Source organism: Alosa alosa, chromosome 21 (assembly GCF_017589495.1).
Source record: "Alosa alosa isolate M-15738 ecotype Scorff River chromosome 21, AALO_Geno_1.1, whole genome shotgun sequence".
Taxonomy (NCBI): Eukaryota; Metazoa; Chordata; class Actinopteri; order Clupeiformes; family Clupeidae; genus Alosa; species Alosa alosa.
This window is the reverse complement of record NC_063209.1, coordinates 3,603,313-3,624,551: the sequence shown is the minus strand read 5'-3', so window position 1 is coordinate 3,624,551 and position 21,239 is coordinate 3,603,313.

Sequence of the window (21,239 nt, the reverse complement as noted above, 5' to 3'; positions counted from 1 at the left end):
TCACGCACACAACACACACACACACACACACACACATACACGCACACACACACCCGAACGCACGCATGGACACACACGCACATGCACACACAAACACGCACAGACATACTTTATTAGGTCTATTGCACCTGAACTTGGGGCAACAGGATTTTAGGTATAGACATTTACGGTGTGCTTCACCTCGCTGAGCAGCGGAGAGGTAGGAAGCCCATAACTGTTTTGCCAGTTCAAAAGAAGCTGTAGGGTCAGTATCCTTTGGGCCACGACTGGTTGGCTGTGTGCAAAACTGGTATTGATTTCAAAGGACACTTAACCTATCTTTAGGATCAAATCCACATGGCCCCGCTCACTAGGGTGGCCATACATCTGACTTTTGGCGGTTCAGACCTCTGCACGCAGAACTTCTGACTAGATTCAGCATTTGTGCAACTCTGCATTGATGGGAACTATTTACACCAGCGCAACGTAAACTGAATGGCCAATCGTAAAACCATTATTCAGTATAAATTTGTTAGCATTATGGACATACTGCAAGTAACCATGCAGGCTAGTGTGCGTGTAAATCTAGTCCATTAGTCATTGTTGATGCGTGGCTTACCTCTTTGGGACAAATAGCCTTCCTAATATGAAGCAATACAGATACTAAGTGAAGTATAAACAATTGTATTGCTGAACTTTAGTTATGGTTTTCATTTTGCAACTGTCATGGTCCGGCTTTTTGAACTTGCCCTTTTTGTTGTCATAGCAGTGGCCAACCGATACGCCCAACCCTGCGTTTGAACGAATTTGCGCTCTCTCATATTTCATGGAAATTACAATCACACTCTGTTATAGGCTAAAGCGTTATTTAGTAACCAAAACACAAGTGATATTCGTGTGAACGTATTTCTTCTCTTTTCTCAAAATCTACTTAACATGAGTGGCAGAGGGATCTGATGCGTGTAGTATCGAATATATTTTCGCTCATCTCGTGTGGCCTTTTTGAGTTCAGGGGCCTCGTGGAGTCTCGTTAAGTCCACGCGTTAACGTAACAACTGCTATGCACACATATTGCCCTGTTCCAATGTTCTACTTTGCATGATTGCTAACATTATAATATAATGAGGTCATCAGGGCTAATGCAAATAAAATTAACAAGACACCATCTAACTGTGATTAATCTGAGTGCAAACAGTATTTGAAGTGACAGAACAAATATGATGAAGGCTATAATATTTAAATACTTTCAGGACAGCACAATTGTCACTATTTTTATCATTCCAGAAACTGCTGGTCTCATTGTGTATTGATTTGTGTGGTGAAACTAGACGGATTTCTCAACCAAGTCTAACCTGGTGTTAGTGGCTCCTCTCAGTCTTTACAGAAAGTCATCTGATATGAAGTTATGTAGTTTCCCTTTGTGTGTCAATGGTGTTCCAATTTAAAACATGGAATATTCACACTGTGAGAAGGATGCTGTTACATAATAATCTAGGACAGATCCATTTCAATTTGTCATGCCAATGCCCAGTGCCAATTGCTTTATGTTGATGTGCATGTGTGAAAATAATGCCACCAATGACCAGCCTATATTACACTTAAAAGGGTCCATTTCAGCTCAGATGGTTATTGCAATAATCTAACTCATTCATAGTTTACACAGTCAATTCCCAGTGCCAGGGACTGAGCCTCTGGCATAAATCATTACAGTCTACTTAAAAAGCAGCGGCTGCTGAAAAATCAGTGATAACAGAATTCAACACGGCTACTGTAACTAGGACGTGCATTTTCGGATTCGTGTGAAGCAAGGCATGCAGCATGGCAAGTGTCGGTGTTGACTGGTTTAGTGGGGAGAGAAAGGCTACTCGAGTCGGCTGACCACATGGGGCCGGCATCAAAAGATGTACAGTGACCTGATTTCCAGTTAATTCATTCATTTATTTATATCACTCTGCTGCATACAGACACTCAAAACAACTTTTGGCGAATGCAGCTAATGTCAATGTCAGTGCACTAGAGGGAGATTGGGTGTGGACATAAATGAGACATAATACAATGAGGAGTATCCGCATGGGACCTATGTGAAGCCTGTCTTTAAAAATGCCTGATTTCTTTAGTAACTCTACACATCCTTTAGAGGCCCTGACTGCAACTACAGAGAATATTTGATGATGTTCGGACTGGTCTTTATACTTATCTCTTTGCGGTTTCTGACATTTTGACTTGATGAAATCTGTGAGCAACGGAAGGTCATTATAGGGATGCTATCAACATGACTCAGTGTGGTGATGTCATCAGATTATTTTGCAATTAATCTGGAGAGGTAGATTATGAAACTCCTGGCACAAAATAGACCTCCTCAACAGCAGTAAATGTAGTGTAATGCCTCCAGTTGGTTTGTTCTCACAACAGGACTAGAGCCTTGATTATTGGTGTTATTTTTATACTGTTGGACTAAAATACTCAACTACAAATCATGTCTGGAATGCACTGTTAGACAGATGGTAAATAATACAAATTTGAACCTATCAAGCAGAGTGAGTTGTTATTGGTAACACCCATAGAGCATGATCTGACGACTTCAATTCCTTTGCTGATTTATTCAAATATTTTCCTCTTTTATCAAACCTGCTCTTTATAAGCTTACTTAGAGACAATGGCTTCGCAGCTCAGCAAATATGGTCTTCCGGATACTACATCACCACTCTTCATTAAAAACAGATAAAGCTTTTTCATGGCATGTGCCAAAACGACACAATGCATTGGACCTAGACTGTAGACATGTAGCCTGGGAGACAGCTCTTCATATATGTATTTTTCATACACTGACTATTTGATACATGATTCTGAAGGGCCTCTCTGATTTCAGCCGAGTTGGAGCGCTTGGCCTTAATGTCAGCTGAGGGAAATAAATGGGAAGTACTTTAAAGGCGGAGGCCATCTGTTTGGAAATCTATCCCTCAGATCCGCCCGCTGCCATCGCGGCCAGTTTGGATGGGTTAGCCTGAGACTGTCCGCATATGGAGGGAGTGTATACGATTAAGCTTCCTACTTCAGCCCTGGCAGACAGTGCTCCATGCCATACACTTGGTGTCCCTTCTCTCTCTCTAAAAAAAAAAACCCTGACATGCACTGCCACTGCCTTGCGGTTGATTCGGAATAGATCATAAGAGATTGGGGTTTTATTGGTTGTGTCTTGGGCTGTTCTGGGTAAACCATTTACTTGAGATCAGTGGCCAGTGTTGGGGTTCTGAGTCAGAGATGGTGGAGGAGATATGGAGCTTAGGGATTCCTAAACAACATAAAATCTGACAGAACCTTATCAGATCATCTGCACCGAGTGGTTTCTGGCAGGGATGCACAATCCGTCATATTTCCTTTCCAGTGTGCTCCAAAATGGGGTCAGTGCCATTGCCCACTTTGCCACTGACTGATGTTTTTGTTGTTTTTCCTTATTGCTAGTAATGGGAGCCTTGTGAGAGAGAAAGAGGGAGAAGGAGAGAGAGAGAGAGAGAGAGAGAGAGAGAGAGGATTTTGGTACAGACAGACATGGCACATGGTGCAGGCAGATGATACTGCATCTGTACTGTATTTAGCATTGGGCTCCATGTGAGGACACTATACAATCTCCTTTAAGCTGAGGGAAGAGAAATGACATGCTCACTGTGTAGCGTTGCAAGTTGAAAAAGGAATTCATTTTGTTGTTAACTAAATCCAGACTCGTTTTCCCCCTTCACCTCATCACCTTGCCTTCCTCTAATGCCTCTCATACGAGCTCGTCAGAATCTCAGAATATTCCTCCAGATGACAGTGACAGTTTGACTTGATGGTTGTTGCGCAGTGCCACTGCATCTTCTCTCTGTCATGAGCAACTGACTCCCTTAACACAAGTTTTTTAAGGGGAACTACACAGACTCTTGCGCATACATCCATTTCCCCGCATAAACATATCTTTTTCTGTGGCGGAACAATCTAGTACACCATTTCATCTCTTATGCAAGCTTAGTGGCCATGTGCACATTTGAGAGCACAAATGGAGCTGAAGACCCTGAAATGAAATACTGTTTTGCCCGCCCCTTAATAATTACAATTTTGACAGAGAATTTGAAGTCTATATTCTATCCAGTGGAAAAACAATGGCTGCCTAGCCTACCATAAATAGCTGGCCAACCACACCATCGCCTGGTTCTTCTTAATGTCGTCATTGACATGAAATGGTGGAACCTTTGCTCCACCCAGATTGTTGCTACCAGCGGTTAGGCGGCGCTCTGCCTAGCAACAAGGGCGAAACTCGCTTTTGTTTGGTTGGATATATCGCTGTCAGTCATATACCAGAATGCGCCGCATCTTCGCTGGCGGCGCCATGATGTAGCTCGGCAATTCCTTTACCGCGCGGCGCCTTTCTCGCGTCCTCAGCGGTGTGTTGCGGGGTCAGGCCGTTATGCGTGTGCGTGTGCTCGTGGAGCATGACACATCGTCACCTGCAGGTGGAGTGGGCCGGAACCTTCTTTTGTGTGCCCCGCCACATGACTTCCACATCCCAAACACTCCCTGCCGCTCGGCGAATGAAAAAGGAGAATGGCGGCCGGTGCGCTCTTGCATCAGCCGCGCATGTAGGGGGGCACTGGTGCTGCTGGAGTTAGTGGTGGCCGGTGCTTTCTGGTGATGGCCGAGGCAATGGGGTGCAATTTTAATTGGATTCCAGCCTCCCTCCATCCTCCCCAGGTCAAACCGGTGGAGCAGTGGCTCCCTGACTTTGGATTCTTTTCATCCACTCGTTGTTACTCACTCCCCTCCATCTCCCTCAACCCCCACTGCCTCCATCACAAGTACGGCAACCCCCTCCTCCCTCTCCAATCTTTCTCATCTACTTTGCTCGTCCTCCCTCTACTGCTTTTGGTCCTCTCCCACCATGACTCCCCCACACTGGCCCCTTAATCTGTCCTCTCATTCAGTCCAGCGGTACCCCAATGGGCAGGTGGCTCCCACAGTCTCCAGTCCCCAACGTCCCACAGGCCTGTCCAGCCTTCACGCTCCCCCTCTGCTTCCCTTCAGTGAAAGCTTCACTGCTGGCGTTCTCCCGGACCATGGGATGGATGGACGGATGGACGGAGGCGCTCCCTGCCTCCACACGCCGCTCAGCTCGCCTCCTGCAGATAAAGACCGGAGGCTGCAGCTGTGGTGCCGTCTTCTCCCTCTCATCCCCTCTCCCCGCTCAGCACTCCTATTCATCCTACTTCCAAGCCGGACTGCTCGTGTGGGTGCCTACGTGAGGCTTTGAGGGTCTTGGCACTCGGTCTGACACCAGCAGTGTGTGTAATGAGAGGCATGGCAATAGACACATGCAGACTGACGGACGAGAAGTGAGGTACTGTAGTAATGAGGCCATCAAAGAGACCAAGGACTCGTCTGTGAGGCACATCTGCGTAAGACGGACTGAGTCATGTGTTGTCCTTTTTGTTGTTGTTAATTAAAAAAAAGAAGAATTCTTTTGATCTACACTATATCTAGGGAAGCTTAGGTTAAATCGCAAACAGATCATTCAGAGAGGAAGCAGGGGAGAAATCCTAGACGGTATTGGAACCATGTATTAGCTCTTATGTAAGAGCATGCACGGGCACATACGCATGTTAAGCATGTTTTTCCAGTGTGGATGTGTGCTGATGCAGAGGGGCTCGGGTGACGGGGAGGAAGGGCGTTTCCTGCCAGCCAGCGCCCTATCTGGTGACGTGGCACTCCTGGCTCCCCCCCCCCCGCTGTGGTGCCCCTGTGTCGGCCGTGGTAGCACCCCCACACACTGCTTTATTAAAAAAAGCCCTCCTATCCCCACACTGGACCCCCAGCCTGCCTGTCAACCCTGAGATCAACCCCCCCCCTGTCCTCCTCCACAACCTTCCCCCCATTCCCAGGGCAGCAGTCCTTTGCTTTTTTTGGTTCCCTCAGTTGTTGCCCTTCGTCATAGGGTTCTGCCGTTTGATGTTCGCTCACATGTGCAGAGGGAGGGAGCCAGGCTCCACCCTGCTTGGAATCTGATGCATTTTCATCTTTTGATGCATTTTTGGTTTGCAATTTACCCCATGGACATTTCTTGAAAAGCCGTTCCCCCCCTCACCGCCCGCAAGAACCCGCAACTCTCTACCTCCCTCTTCCTCCTCATTTTCTTTTTTTGTCATTCATTATCCATGCCTTATATAAGAGACATTTCGGACGGTTTCTGATGATGAAGGCTCTGGCTCCATGGTGGGGTGTGGCGGGGTTTTGGGGGAGACGAGGGGCGCAGCATTAAAGGTTCTGGCTCCAGCCAATCAGATCGAGCTCCCCGGTCTTGGCGCTTGACTCTGGTCCATCCACATGGCAGGAAGCGACAACAGGTTGCGGCGCAGGCCCACTGAGAGGCACTGGGCATGGAGCACGAGATGGGGCCCCATGTGCACGCACACACAACAAGAAGTGGGACAGAGGGATCTCTCTTCCGCCTCCTCCAGTCCACTCCAGTCCAGTCCACTCCAGTCCACTCCACGCCGCTCCCTTGCCCCTCACCTCAGCCCAACTCGGCCGCCTCGCGCTCCGACTCGCCCTCACGGTCCGCAGCGCCGGAGAGCAAAACCGCCCTCGTGCGCTCGGAGTCTGACTCAGAGAGCCGGGACTGCTGTCGTTTCCAACAGGGGGGGCTGGCCGTACCCATCAGCCCCGGCCCTCTGATCTGCCGTCCAACTGCTTTTATTACAGATCATCTAAGACCAGGCGCCTCTGTGTCCTCTACGGCTGGCTAAGGGCAGCTGGCAGACTCACGGAGAGCGAGCGAGGTGCCAGCTGAACGCCAGCGTAAGAGCCCAGCCCCACATACGGCATATGCGGCATCCCCACGGCTGGACACACTGGCTCGCCTCTCGCCCGCCGCTGTCGTTATCGCCGCTACAAAATTAGACTTTTAATTTTTTAATGCCACTCCTCAATGATTTACACCATACAAAATGCATCTTGAGCGCGCGCAAAAGAATGTTAAGGAGCCTTTGATCATGGTGTCTGAAGAGCAGCATCCCTTAGATTTCACAAATGGGGCACGGCGAGACCTGAAGAGCCTGTTGCCTTTTTTGCTGTCTCTCAGAGCCATCACGTTTCATTAGCAACAATTTGGAGCTCTATTGCAAGACGTTGCATTTGAAATCTATATGTGTGTGTGCATTTGTGTATGTGTGTGTCTGTGAATGATTCTCTCTTTCTCTGTGTGTGTGTGTGTGTGTGTGTGTGTGCAAATGTGTGAAATCCACAAATCTTTTCAAGGTTGCTCTGAAATAAGGGATCACATTGATCATGGGCCAGGATATTTCAAAGTGGTGTGTAATCGGGGGTGTTTAATTTTATCTGTAGCAGGATGCGTCGCTCAGGCTTGTGTAATCAAGCCTGTGAACTTCACATCTGAAGCAGGGATTGCGTTTCTGATCACACCCCCAACCCCCTCCCCCCATTTGAAGTCCGTCCATCCACTGCTCTGTTGACGCTCTCGAGCTAACACTTCTCCGCTAAATTAATATACACTCTAGAAATGGCACTCGATTTTACAGTGTCCTTCTCTCCCCCCCCCTCTCTAGTGTCGTATGTACACAAGCTCGTAGGGCCCACCGGGCAACAAACAGTTGAGGAAACAGTAAGCGAGCATCGCGTAAGTGATCCCTCGCTGTTAACCTCTCAGCATTGCAGGAGCACCTCAGGGCCCAGGGCACACACACACACACACACACACACTGATGGATGAGGGGGCTCAGGAGCGACGGATGGGAAAGGGCTGAAGCAGAATGGCGCACTTTCCCCCTTGGGCCATTTCAATTACAGTTTGAGCAAGGCCAGCTCGCTGCGTTGATATGTTGCTTTAAGGGTGTGACATTAATGTCCAGGGACAAATCGGATTTGGTGTGGCGATGATGACCCTTCACTCTGGGGCACGGCGCTTGATGGGGAGACGGGAGGGGATACGGAGACGCTGGCGCAAAGTGTTCGCAAGGAATCCTGCTCAAGCACTTTGTTGGCTTTAGCCTCACAACGGAGTGTTTAACGCAAAAGCTGCTGCAAGCAAAATCATGTTGTATCATATGGTGTCATATTGTACTTCCGTTGTGTTTGTCTAGACCCTTTAAAGGGTTTTGTCACTCGTTTTTAGTGGGGTTCTGTCCTTAAATGTGTATTCTACAACTTGAAGCAGCCTTAACTGTCATGATTCTGTGATGTAATGTAATGTGATGTGAGCCATCATATGATATGACTATACACTATTAATACTACTATTAATAATAATCACATCATTTGCTGCCCTGTCCCATGCTGTCCCATCATATCCTGTTAGCTCTGGGGCTCTGCATAAGTTGGTAGTGTTTACACAGGGCACCTTGAGAGTGAGTTGGGAGACTTGCGTCTAGACTCCGAGGAGGCCGGGCAGACGATTGATGAGGGGGTGGGGGAAATCGACAGCGCCTCTTTTCATCTCATTGACAATCAATAGCATAAGAATCCTCACTTTAGTGGACATGTGCCGTCATTGGCATGAGTACATGCGCCATCTTTGTTCTCTTAGACTTTTAGACATGGTGCAGATGTTTTCATGCTAACAAGCTTGGGCCTGTCATCTTATTCTGTTCTGGCTTGGTTGCCTTTTTATTCCATTGATGCTCCAAATCAAAGCAAGATGCTATTAGATACTATCTGCCCATCTCCACTGTGCCCTGCTCCCTGTCTTGCCACTGAGATTATGTTTCGTCATGATATCATGTTCGTGAGTGTCTTAGTTCTGTACGCTGACATATTGGGAGCCTTCAGGAGAGAGTAAGGCAATCATTTTCCGGGACCGTGAACAGGAATGTGTTTCAGCTGTATCGACTGGACTTCGGAAAAAAAAAAAAATCCATGTACTTGAAGGAGCAGAATGTCTTTCTTGGAATTCCTTTAGCCCAGTATTAGAGAGGGATCGAGTTGGAGTAATTAGCACTTCCACCCTGCGTTTCACTCCTCGATCCGCCACATTAACATAAACCTGCTTTACTGTTGTGAATGTCACACATGTTTCCCCCTCCCTTATGCAAGTGACAGAGTTATGCAACCTCCCAGTGTTGAGGGGGCTCAAAACAGTTTTTCTGCAGAGGAAGAGAGTGAGAGAGAGAGAGCGTTATCCCTCATGAAAATTCATGGCTGTGAAATGCAGACGCAAAAATCCACTTTGGCTTGACAGCTATCGGGTCACTGCAGTCCCTTGTTGAGATTGGATGGAAAGTTGCACAAAGGAGGAGCAAACTGGGGGAGGAAGAGGAGTTGAGGTCAGCCATGTAAGCAGTCAAAGATGCCTTTAGCAGGTATCGTGAATTGCATTATGCACCTTCTTATCAGCATTTTCCCCCCATGATTTTGTATCTTTTTCAGAATGGATACAGTCAAAGCCATCATTTGGTTTACATCTCAAGCGAAATCCTGAAGGCTTTGATATCTCTCTCTCCCTCTCTCTCTGTAGCCCTCTGGTGGACTTGACTGATCTAAGGTTAAGCCAGAGAGTCCAAATTTTAGAAACAACACTCAGATGCAGCTGAAATAATATTGTGTTTTTGGAATAAAGCAAGTGATTTGTGACACACAGCACACATGTGACACAGCAGACACAACATCCTGGACACAACTCCACAGATCTTACAGAAAAACACCAACGGCTTCTAGTAGCTTCTAAAGCATAATGGGTTAACAATGAAGATGAGTACGTGGAGAGATACAAAGTGAATCTTCAAATGAGAAGATCATAAAATATTCACCAAAAATGTGCTGCGCAGTGTTAGTTTGTCATATTTCACATCATTGATGTCCATCTGGACATGTATCTGGTGACCTCTGAGGCTGTGCTCTCTGGTGCCTGCTTTGCTATGAAAAACCTCTCTCTTTTTGGGACTTTTCCTTTGAACATGTCTCAAGTTGCTGCTGTGTGTTTTTTGTTTTGTTTACAAAGCTTATTTGGACTAGCAAGGGCTGGAAATAATTAGACTTGCATGCTAGAGCACGGACATATTTCCTTTCAATCAGTTAAAAACCAACTCTGTTAATTAATGCACTGTGCCGTTATTCTCCCCAAATAATTTTCTTAATAGCGACTGGGTGCCTTAGATCTGGAGTCAGTATTGCATATTTTACTCTTTGTTTTCCCTTCTCATTCTGCTCTTGTTCTCTCCCTGCCTCCTCGCCCCTCCTCTCCCAAATTCCTATTGACCCACATATTAGATCTCTGATTCAAACTGCAGCTCATGGTATTTCAAGTCAGGCCAAACAGCAGAAGCACTATTATTAGCTGCACTTGAGGTACAACCCCTCCTTTTAGAACCTGCTAAAGTGTGTTGTGTATTGCTCTATTCCCAAATGGAAAACATTAGCATCTCATTTGAGCCTGGGTGAGGCGCTGGCGATTACCTCATGAAACTAGGTTATTTCATCACGGATAGGGCTGAGGGAATTGAGTCGAGCGTGCTGACTGTAAATTCTCTCAGCTGATGGCAGGGAGGTGGTGAGTGGGGGGGGCTGGTTCTTTGGAGGCACTCGGTGAGCAGCGCAGTTGACAATGTGAGATGGCACCTTGTCTGTGGGTGTCTCTCCGACGTACACACACACACGCACACACACACATGCACACACAAAACATCAATACTTGATCGATCCCATCTCGAGGTTTAGCATTCCTCTGCCACAGCCGCAGGTGTGGTTTAGAATGAAAAAATAGGTGTTGGCCACTGCTGCTGGTGTCTCTGTCGCAGTAGTGCTGTTTTCTCTCGACCATCAATTAGCTCTCCGAGCTGCTAAGCTGAGAGCCTCCACCTGCCCAGTGGTCCAGATCAATAGCGCAGATAGCATAAGATGCATGCCTCACCTCAGACACTGTTCATGTGTGCGTCTTCTCCTGTGCTTATTAGAGGGCCAGGCGCCTGATTAGTTATCAACAGAAGAAATAAACTTGCATTCAGATTGAAATTCAGCCTTTAATTGGATAGATGAAAGAAGCAATTAGTTGAACTTGAGTCAAGAAATGTCTCTTCTTCCACGAGTCAATGCTGCCTTCCATAATAGGGAAGGAGAAAAAAATAGTATGTTTTTAAAGTGCTTTGATTTTCCTCTGTTCTATGTCTTGGGTTAAAATATAAATATATTGTATTTATTTTCATACATGTCATTGTCTTTTGATCTAAGATTCCTCACTCTATGTTGTATAGAAATGTCCTTGTTTTGCTTGGATTGTGTTTCTTTCTTATGGGAATGCCCAGGCATGTGTTGGAAAACAATCACTGTTGGCCTTGCTACATGAAGCGCAGACCATAACAAAAGACACAAAGAAAAGTTATTCCATTCAAGACAGTTCATGACAGGTCTTTGGACACTGTAAAGAGTGGGTCTTTGCATACTATGAAACGTTACTTTGGCTTTGATGATGAGAGATTTTTGTTTTTATTTCAGAGCTGAGACATTGAGAATAGACCATGAAAGTGATTCAACAGATCATGGGAAATGGTGTCACCCACAAACAGGCTTTTCTGTAGTTCATTATCACATTCAACATGCAATACGTCAGTCAATATACACACAACAAACACATTGTGAAGAAATTGCACTTAACTGGAGAATTGCAGGTTTGATGGTGATGTGCATTGTATGCCTCCCTCGTGTTTGTAGTGTGTCCTGTTATACGTTCCATGACCATAGGGGGTCAGACGCATGTGGATATAATGCTCCAGAGTCAACCTATCCAGCTGCACCTACCCACATGTGACCAATTGGTCAGCTTGCTAGTCGGAGAATATGTTGAAATGCTTGTTGTGAAGCTCTTTGCACATCTACACAAGAGCGACAAAAGAAAACAGATGAAATAGCATGTGCTTGTCGACCATGTGTGGACAGGGACTTACTGAACTACAGACCTCACCAGTGTAATCAGATGGGGATGTGTGCCCCCTCTTGATCCCGCACTTAACACATCAACACATGTTTTAGCTGTACGGACATAGGTTCTTTCTGATTCTAGTTTTTTGGACATAGGTTCTTTCTGATTCTAGTTTTCCCATGTTCTATTTCTGGTCAGAAAACAGGACAGAAACATATTCTAAAAGCTGTGTATTTGGTCAATGAAGTGGCAACAGCAGAGAAAACCATGTCTCCCAACCATTCTAGTGTCTGTGGTTGTAGTTGATGAAAACAAGAGATATGCACAGCAGGCCCCCTTCTGATTAGTAACTGTAGGTTCATAGTGCTACAGCTTGCAGCATATTAACTTGGGTCAATGGGGAATTAACAGTGTCACTGAAGATCAGAGTAGTGGATAAGACCCTTCTCTGAGGAGTGCTCCGACTTAAGACACTTTTCTGGATATTGCCGTCACACTTAACAGCAAGGAGGACTTGACAAGCAGAAGTGAACTAAGGACATGTTGGGTAAACATAGCCCAGGCAAGCAGCCTTCCTCAGTGATGTGTACAGTGAGTACAGTGCTGCATGCAAAGAAAGAAATAGGTCAGACTACAAACGTTTATGAATGCTCAAAGCACATCAGAAAGCAGTGCAGTGCTCAAGAGAACTCGAGAATGCATTCTTTTTTGTACTTTATTTGTTGACTGAAACTGATTAGGGTTTTATAAAATGATGTCATGGTTCAATGACAACACGCAACGTAATTCGAGGCTGTTTTACGCATGTAGTAGGCTAGGCCTAACCTACCTATCTTAAGTTATAACCTCGTCTAGCCTACATTGTTTTTTACCGACCTGTTTTCTGTGAATAATAGATAACAGTAGGCTACTGTGCTGGCGGCGTAGGCACCTAGAACTATTTATATAGTTTGGCATTTTGTATTTAGGTTGAATTTTTTCATCAATTGCCGTCCTATGAATATCAAACCAAACATTTTCGTTAGGAACTCGCCATATTTACGACCAGGCGACGCATTGTGGTAAGTCTTCTACTTAGGCTATTTAATACCTACAATTGTAATGGGGACAGAGGAAAAAATAAACAGACTGACTAAACATACGATCCCTCTTTTTGGTGGTGAAAACCCTGTGTACCGACACAAAAGGGGGACGTTTCCACTGCGGAAAGTAAATTCTTTTGAAGTGGAACTAATCATCTGAGGGATGGTTCTCGTTGTCCTAACAACGCAGCTGAATTGGAATGAGCCTCCCCCTTTGTTGAATATATGTTTTCTTTCTTTCATTCAGAACTGATGATGATAGTAGTTTCACGCCCTGTCCACCCACATTGTCGGCCCAAACTTTTTTGTCGAGAAGTCTTTACTTGGAAACGCTGAACACACGGCGGGTGACTCCTGAGCTGTGACGTCAGCCTCGCCCTTCTGTCTAGTGGTCTTTACACTTTTTAATAGCCTTATATGGAGAAGAAAATAATCTCACACCAAATCTTCCACACCAACAAGGGCTCTTAGATCATGAATGGAGGGAGACTTTAACTCTCTCAGTCTAAGCTCTTTTCTCCTTGTTATAAATTATCCCCTGATCATTGATAAATGGAGATGGCCCAGCTTTCTAGGTTAGCGCTTGACTACTCAAGCTGGTTAGTTGGTTTATTAGGTACTAGCTCTCGGACAAACTAGACACAATAATTAGATTGACGGATTGATCCAAAAGAGATAGGAAGTTAGATATGAGTACTGCTTGGATGTACAATTGGGTAATGTGAGCTCATTTTAAGACATTATTCATGCCATTATGCTACAACTCTTTTGTTTTTAATCTGTGTCTGTAGATGTTCTCACCTGTGACTGACTGCGTGCATGTCTTGGTTTGCTATAGGCCTAGTGCTAAAACTAGCAAATGCTACTTTTGTGTTTCCTACACAACCAGGATTAGGACTACTCATCATTTTCACGGATGGTCATTGTTTGATTTATGTTTTGCTAAGAGATATATAGCCTAGTCCAGGTTTAGTTATTGATTCTCTAACGTCTCATAGTTTCTTGGCCTGGAGCCGAAGTTCTGGCCTCTGACCTCCCACTCATACAAGCCATCTCTTAATTACCCTTCCTAAATCTTCCTCACTCTACTGTTGAGCTTTCATGTACGCTATAGGAACCGAAGCATTTTATTGTCACCGCGGGGGAACAAAGTCCAGGCAACAGTCCAACTGCAGGAAAAAGGCACCATTAATTTCTTAAGGCCGAGATGAGGGCCGTTTTACTGTCCACGCTGGACCTTTTGACATACTTCCCTGCTGGTATTATCTATCCGCCTAAATCTTCCAGCCAGCAGAGTTATTGTTGATTATTTAGGCCTATGAAACGGCGATTTGAATGTATCCAGAATGCAAATTGTTTGTCTATGTTTAGTTTTTATAACTTCAAGCAATGTGGTTTATTTCTAAGCTTAATGAAAAAAATAATGGGATTCCTAGCCTGTTGCATACTCAAACAATGCATATGAAAGAAATCAGTTTCGCCTATTTGATGGTAAAAGGGTTTTGGAAATAAACCGTGAGTAATTTAGACTAGATGTTTGATAACAATATCAATATGCTAATTGACGTTTTACTGTTTATAATTATGGTAGCATAATGTTTGCACAGGGTTGGGTCTACATTGAGATAACCATCATGGTTAGGCCTATTCATTTCTTAAGGTTAAAATAAAAACAAATGAGGTGGGCTTATAGTAAACGTGCCAATAATATAATAAAGTAACACGTGATATTTTGAGTAGGCTATAGGTCCATTTGGAGGTAGGCTATAAATCTTAGTAGTAGAACTTAAGATCGACGGTGGACATCATATGGTTGTTGGTCAAAAAACGACTTTAGTTAGGTTATTTTGAATTGATTTCTCACATCAAGAAATGGGATACGGGTAGGGTACAATATTTATAACCTTCACGTTATTCTCTGGAAGAACAGGGCTAACACATTTAATAACTACCTTACTGGACGGCCTGGATCCCTAGATTTGACCAAGGTGACTGAAGATTTTGCGCAAAGACATAAATCCCTTGAAAACGAAAATGTCAGTAAGATCTTAATTAGGTCTCTGGGTACAGACTTAACTTCTGCACAGGTGTACTCCCCCTCTCTCTCTCTCTCACACACACACACACACACACGCACGCACCACCAACAGAAACACACACTTGCGGGCGCGCGCACACACTCACATGAAGAGACTCTTTATGTACTCTTTATTCATCTGTCATAGCCTAGGCTACCGTGAAAACAACGTTGAGACAATGGCTAATAGTCTAATACCTAAAAAAACATTCAAACGTTCATTGCGTTGCACTATAATGTCGGTAGACTATAGGAAACAACATTAATAGGGAATACAGGTCAGACCATGTCGACCAGTAATTTTATCTAATCTATTTATTTACTTCAACAACCACTTTAAACTTCAGCACTGGTTAAAACTGATGTGTTAACATCAAAGGGGATCCTTCACCAGGCCTGAGAACCATTCTCTCATGCGGGCCCACACGGATTTCTTGTGGAGTAGTTAAATACTTTCTCAATTAGTCGCGTGATGTGTGCTTAAACCAACCAAAAATCCCTTGGCGTGCACGTATTTTTGTCATCTTTGCACGCCATGCGGTGACTGGTTGTCATTGTCGCTGCGGCAGACGGGGAGCTGGGAGAGAACACTTGCACGGTGCCAGTTGGCACGAGGTTTTGAAAACAAGAGGCAGACGCTGCACGATTCTAATCTTAATCGTTCCAGACATGAAGGTCACTCTCGGTTGGGCTCTCATGGCGATCGCACTGTTCTGCTCACATTTGTTCTATTAAGTAAAATGTAGATCCCGAACACCCTTAATATACTGACTGAGCTCATTTAGTCAATAACAATTACACACTCAGACGTGCCCTTCCACCTTTACGGAGCATAATTGAATATTCCAAGTTTAGTTCCATTACTGTATGCAAAGTGCATACGAATTTAAACGGTGGCGAAGGTTCCGGATTCTATCAAAGAATGCTTTAGGGTGTTAAATCAAGACGGGTCACGGCAGTTCATCTCCTTCACATAATTCATTCTACCTCATGACGGCATGTAGAACACCTACTCATGCGGAATAAGGAAAGCCAGAGTAAGGTTATGTAAGGTTGCGTATTTAGGGACCACATGTAATGACAGTAAGTAATTCACACAGGATAATGCAAGGATTTAAACAGCCCACGCGAACGCTGGCTATTTATTCATCACACCAGTTTGGTCTGGTTAGGACATCTAAGCAAGTGAAGATTCATGGAAGTGCAAAACCAGCCACACCAATAGTGCTACATCTGCACAATCCTAAATAAATATTTGTAGGGAAAATGGCATAACCAACACCTATTGCTCTGAGTGTACATTCTCCCCATCCCTGCTCATCCTATCTGTGCTCTGCTGATGGTGCATGGCCATAAATGTGCAGCCTTGTGATTATCAAGAGCCCATTAGCTTTCACTCTGCCTATTTGACATGATTTGAGTGTTAGAATAATAATGTCTAATGAGCTCCTGGTGACACATATTAAGACACTCATTATTGGAATTGTTGCTTATGTAAAGCAAATATGCATTTGATCGGATATCATTAAGAGAGTGTGTGTGTGTGAGAGAGAGAGAAAGAGAGAGAGAGCGAGCAACATATTCATGTCATATATGTGTGTTTGTGAATGCACATTTTTGTGTATGCGTGTGTGTGTGTGTGCATGTGTTTGTGTGTGTGTGTGTATGAGAGAGAGAAAGAAGGCGCAACATATTCAAGTCAGCATTATGTGTATTTCATGCACATTTTTGTGTGTGCATTGTGTGAGAGAGAGAGTGTGTGAGAGAGGCAGAGAGAAACACATTTGTGTGTGTCTCTGTACATCTTGTTGCATGTGTGTGTGTGTGTGTTTGCATGTCTTGTGTGTGTATATGTGTGTGAAATTGAGCAAAGTTGTTTTAATGTTGTGAAATAAATAGTAGTGACTGTTCTTTAAGTAAAAACACAAATGAACATTGTGAGCTGGTAGAATCAAGGCAGTGTGAGTTTTCACTCTTTTTAGGCCATCATTGGTTGTCTCACTGAATAGGGTACCGTGGTCTGCCATGGCAAATTTGTATAGTGTGATCATTATTTGTTGTCACCTCTTCCTAGGAGAAAATAAGAGAATGTCCCCAGTAAATTGCAAGACTAGGGCTCATGCGTTGCAGTCTTAAAATTTATATTTATAATGTTTTTGATCTTGTAGCTTACTGAAAACACTTTCAGCTGTCTGGAGGTCTCCTAGCAACAGCAAACAAAGGCAGGGCACATTTCAAGTTTCCCGCGGAGCGGCCAGTCCAGCGGCGCCTTTGATCTTGACTGGGAAAAAAGCTGAGTGGGCACTACTGGCATTTTCTTTCATTTCCCCCTCCTCTAGCTCTCCCTGAAAAACCCAAATCTTCATCTGTCCCACGAACTGAACACCCCTTTGTTAATCAACCATGGCAAAGTGGCTCATTGAAACGTTACAGTGTTTTTAGTTCAGTTTTGGAAGTTTGTTTTCATAGGTAGCAATGAAATGAGGGTCAGGAAAGAAAGTTATTAGACAGAGAAATATTTAGAGTTTTTTTTTCTCCCTGAAATAGTATCCTTCATAAATACTTTGCATTTTGAAACTTGCAGCAGTCTCATCTTGCAGTTTTTCAAAAGTTTTGCAGTTTGTCACGTATGAAGGTATATTTGAACAGTTATTTGATTCTTCATTTTTGTATTCTGTGTTTTGAGCCAGCGGCTCCAAGTAAGCTTTGTGTTTTCCGATGGATCCAAACCTACTTATCTCCTAAGAAACTTAGGATGCCTGCAGCTCTCCACACAAATGGAGGAGAAGCGGTGGATTTTCAGGGTCATGGGGCACCCACAGAGCAGGCCTTTCTGGAAATCTGCACCAACTGAAGCGAGCTTTGTGGACATTTTTTTGAAGTGAAATGCACAGGGTGAGAAAATGCACTCGTGGTAAATTCTGTCAGATTCAAATATAAATAGCCGGTGCTTGCTATAGGTAGTGGACAGAGAGAATTACAACTGATTATTGAATGTTGCTTACGTTCAAAATACCATTGGAAATGTTTCTGCATGAGTGATGTGAACCAGCTCTAATTGTTTTAGTACAATTTACTGTAATCAATATTCCTGTCTGCTGCATTTGTCTGGTACTGTACCATGGCTTGTCTGAGTTGTTGCATAAACAGCATTTTTATGTTTCTTAGTGGTCTCCCAGGTTTGACCGCATGTAGGCTATTGTGGTCCAAATGGCATTACTCTCTGATCATTGTGCTGAATATCACTGATTCTATGGTTTTATATTAGGTGAGGGTGGAAGATCAATTGTATGCATTTGTCACATATGCCTTGAGAGCAGTTGTGACAAAACTGCCAGTTTTCATTATGGTATTTGGTAGTGGCTCTACTATAGTATGCAAATCCTGTTCATGAAGAATCAAAGGGTCATGTTTGGATTCATAAACATAATCATTTTTCAATTGCCAGATGGAGGTTTAAACCTATGGGTGCCCAGTTTAGGACTAAACCTCAACTTGGAAGCATCATGATTTGTTGTTTCATATGTGTTCCAATTCCAGATAAGTGTGATGCCCATTATATAGATGTGATCAGCGAGTATGGAAAAACAATTACACCACAGAAGGAGAGGGGGTGGGGTGGCATTCGTCAAACTCTCTCACTGGAGTTCAAAGTAGGATTGCTATGAACTTTCTTTGTGTCTGATGCCACACATTTTATATATAAACTGTGAAATCTGTTCATGGACCCCAACATGTCTGGATCATCAAGGGTGTCATTTGACAGGAAAAAAACAAACAGAATTCCCACCCCCAGTCCTTCTGTAAATTCATCGCTGATTCCAAGACACAAGGTGGGTGCGAGTTTTTGTACACTAACCGCCATTTTTACAGGAGAAGCGTATGTCCTGGTGCATTGTACAGTCCAAAGGGAACATCCCAAAACTGCTGACTCCCTTACTCTACCTCTAGTGTTGCACCAGAACTGCCTATGCTATTGTGGTTGAAGATAACACAGTGCTCCCATAACTTAGACCTGTTCATATTACCAATTAGTAGAGTGATGGAGACATCCTGTGTTGGCGCAGCCTGTGGTCTTGTAGTGGCTCACTGCCTTGTCCTTCAGCTTCAGACTCTCCTCACCCCTGCACACACCCTGAATACCTCAGCACACTCTGAACAGGCACGCATGCTGTGTGCTGAACCAGGAATACAAATAACCCAATGGGATGATCAATATTAATGACTGCGCCACAAATCAGAGGTGATTACTCAGAGAAGTGACATTTGGGACAAGGGTTTGGAAATGTAACACTCCACCTAAATCAAAATAGTGCTCCTGGTTAAAAGTGTAAAAGACGACGACATTCTGGCTTGCTAGCACATTGGCAAATGTGCTGAGAGCACCCACTACTTGTTTATGTATGTGAGCTCTTCTTGTCAGTAAGCACCAATATCCTCCCTTACTTGAGGCTTTGAAGAGCCTGTGAGGTCAGGTTTAAATTATGGTCGGCACCCGCACCACACTCCTTCCTTTTGGACCTGCACAAATCCATTCTCCACACAATGCATTTCAAATCAAAGCCACGTCACCAGTACACGCCTTAGGAGACATTAAGGCATAGTGTGTTACTTTCATGTATGATAGCATGGGCTTCGGTGTGCTTTGATGTGCTCACTTTTTTTTAATGCTTTATTAATAATAACACATGGGCTGCCTCTCGCACTAGCTGCTGCTGAAGCTGCTCCTGCTGCTGCTGCTGCTGCTGTTGCTTCCCTCCTGCTCTCTGCGATCTAATGCCCGTCTTCAAGGCTGCGCTCGGCGATGGCGTAGCCTGATATGGATGCCAAGATGAAGGGGCAGGGTGAGATGGGGCTTCGCCTGGATGGGCGAAATGGCGCCATCACCTCCCCCAACTGATAATAGCGATTCAAAAGCAGACACATCCTCAGTTTCACGCCACATATTTGATAAACCTTACTGCCCTTCTCGGGCTGTGCTTACATTGGGAGTCTTAGATGTAAAGAGCCTTGTCTGTTTGCAGTGCATGTGTGAGGGGGGTATGAAGTCTTGTGGCCCTGGGGTCTGTAGGCAGCCATGTACCTGTCTGCCGGCCCTGTAGGAGGTCTGTGGATGTACATACCCGTGTCTGCTGGCTGCTGACATATACTGTATGTCTCATCGTGTGGGTGTGTGCTATACGCTCACAGCACACACCCTTTCATGCAGGCCTGGCAGGAATGGAGCAGACAAGCATCCCCTCTTTTGTTGGCAGCATTTCAATACTATAAATATGTTGCTGCGGATGCTGTGGGGAACGTAAGCTTCAGAGACCTTCCCCTATGCTTGTGTCATCGTGCCACTGTTAGCATGCTAACACGGCTGACCCATTGAGATTCACAGTAAGTTTCCATAAATATGTACTAATTTATATTTTCCTTTACATGACATATTCAACATATACAGTGGTAAATTCAGTGATGACTAATAGAACGCATCATATTTTCTATCTGATGATAAAGATTATATGTATAGAGATGCATCTGTCTTTGGCTGACAGTCAATAGCTATTTAGGAGCATTTGTGTAGTATCTTACACTGAAATTTAGAAGAAAGATTTCTGTGATCATTTCATGATACTGTGTAGTTTATATGTTACTGTAGGGTTTTATTCAGTTGGTTTCCATTTGAAACATAAATACTACACTTAGAAAAGCTTAAACAATCTGTCCACATCAAATCCATCACAAAGTTTTCAGGGACATTTCTTAGCATTGTCTGGATAACTGAAGCGTGGTTGGTCGTGGAGGCTATCTGATTGCTGTGAGTGCTGGTCCGTGTGTAAGTCTGACATTAGTGCTGGCCGACTGCGTGCTGGCCTGAGAACAGTGGTCCGGGCTGACTGGCGGGGTCAGCGCTGATCCCGGCCTGGCTGCCCACTCTTCATCCACATCCGCTCCAGGGGCACCTGGCTCCCCTCCCCGAGAAGCTGTGGCCGGATCAATGGCAGGATCCATCCAAGCAGAATGACCGGGGGTCGGCATCAAAGGCCCCCCGCCCGTGTCCTTGCCACCTGGTGCTCCTCGCGGGGTCAGGGGGGAGACTGCTTCCAGCTCGCAGCCCCAGCTCCCCTCAACAGGCTGCGGAGCCCATGCCGGAGTGCAGCCATCGTGTGATCTTCCCCCAAGCAGCCGCCCCACATGGAGACGCGGTCACAGGTCACACCCA